Here is a 1677-nt window from a genome sequence, read left to right on the forward strand (position 1 = left end):
CAGCTTGCTTACCAACCACATGGTTCCATGTTCAGTCTCACTGCGTGGCACCATGGACTAGTGTCTTCTCCTATAGCCTCAGCCTGACCAAAGCCTTGTGAATGGATTTGGTGGACAGAAACTGAAAGAAGCCAATCATATATGTGTGTGTGTGTGTGTGTGCTTGTGTGTCTGTGTTTGTACCCCTACCATCACTTGACAACTGATGTTGGTGTGTTTACGCCCCCCCCCCGCCGTAACCTAGCAGTTCAGCAAGAAAGATCAATAGAATAAGTACTAGGCTTGCAAAGAATAAGTCCTGGGGTCGGTTTGTTCGACTAAAGGCAGTGCTCCAGCATGGCCACAGTCAAAAGACTGAAACAAACAAATAAAAGAATAAAAACATGTATTATGTACTCTGAGTTATGTCATACTGATGACGGTGAAGAGTATTACATCCCTAAACTAGAAATCAATCTATGACTAAACCTTTAAAAAAAAACTTTTCTTGTTCATTTCCCTTGCGCTCAGCCCCTTGTCTATGTGATAAATAAGGTAGTTTTAGAGCCATTTGGCATCTACTTCCAGCATGTGGCACTACTCAGTAGTTGCTTTGTTATAATTATAAAATTATATACTTTGTATTAATTTTTATCTAAATGGTTTATTACATGCTAGCTACTTGATAAAATCCTATACAGATTTTATCCTTCATTATAATGATATATACAGGGGTTGGACAAAATAATGGAAACACCTTAAAATTTCAAACAAATTAATTTTAATATGGAGTAGGACTGCCTTTGGCAGTAATTACAGCTTGAATTCTACGAGGTAGCTAAAACAGTCTCCAGTTCTTGTAGTGATGATGGTGGAGGATATCGACTCCTTACTTGTTTTTCTAATATGCATCATAAATGTTCGATAATATTGAGATCTAGGGACTGTGGTGGCCAGATAAGATGTTCGACTTCACTAGAATGTTCTTCATGCCACTCAGTAACAACTTTAGCTGTGTGAATTGGTGCATTATCATCCCAAAAGATTGCGTCTCCCTCCAGAAACAGTTCCGCAACCATAGGATGAATGTGATCAGATAAAATGCTTAAATAGTCTTAGCTATTAATTCTGCCATGAAGGGAGACCATCACAGATCCTCCCCCGTGTTTAACAGTTGGAAGAAGGCAGTCTGGGTCAAATGCTCCTTTTGGCTGTCTCCACACATCTACTTGGCCAGTAGTCAGAAATAAGGTAAAGGATGACTCGTCCAAGAAAATAATATTCTTCCGCTACTCTCGGGACCAATTCTGTAGATTTTTACTCAACTCTAAACGCTTTGCAACGTTTGTTTCTCAAAGTAGTGGTTCTCTGATTGCAGCCCTCCCATGAAATCCGGCTTTGTGCAGCACCTGGCAAAGTGAACAGTTTTTGTGGAAACTGGGTTCTGAAGGTGGTCATTAAGCTCTGCAGTAATTTTGGGAACTGTACTTTTGTGATACTTTCTAACAATTCATGTAAGAGTCCGACAGTCCTTATCTGAAAGTTTTGGTTTTCTTCTGGAGTTTTGTTTTAACAAGGAGATTTTTCCCTCTTTTTCAAAGGCTTTCATTATTTTCAAGACAGTACTTGTTGATACACCAAACATTTTGACTGTTTTTGTTATGCTAGCACCTGCCATACGAGCACCAACAATTTGAC

The 1677-nt window shown here is 39.3% G+C and overlaps 1 protein-coding gene across 1 annotated transcript in view; it reads left to right on the forward strand.

The window, feature by feature from the left end:
* Positions 1-1677, forward strand: part of LOC106876510 (vacuolar protein sorting-associated protein 11 homolog) — a 65428-nt gene that overhangs the window by 54695 nt on the left and 9056 nt on the right. The window lies entirely within an intron of this gene.

This window comes from Octopus bimaculoides, chromosome 23, assembly GCF_001194135.2.
Source record: "Octopus bimaculoides isolate UCB-OBI-ISO-001 chromosome 23, ASM119413v2, whole genome shotgun sequence".
Taxonomy (NCBI): domain Eukaryota; kingdom Metazoa; phylum Mollusca; class Cephalopoda; order Octopoda; family Octopodidae; genus Octopus; species Octopus bimaculoides.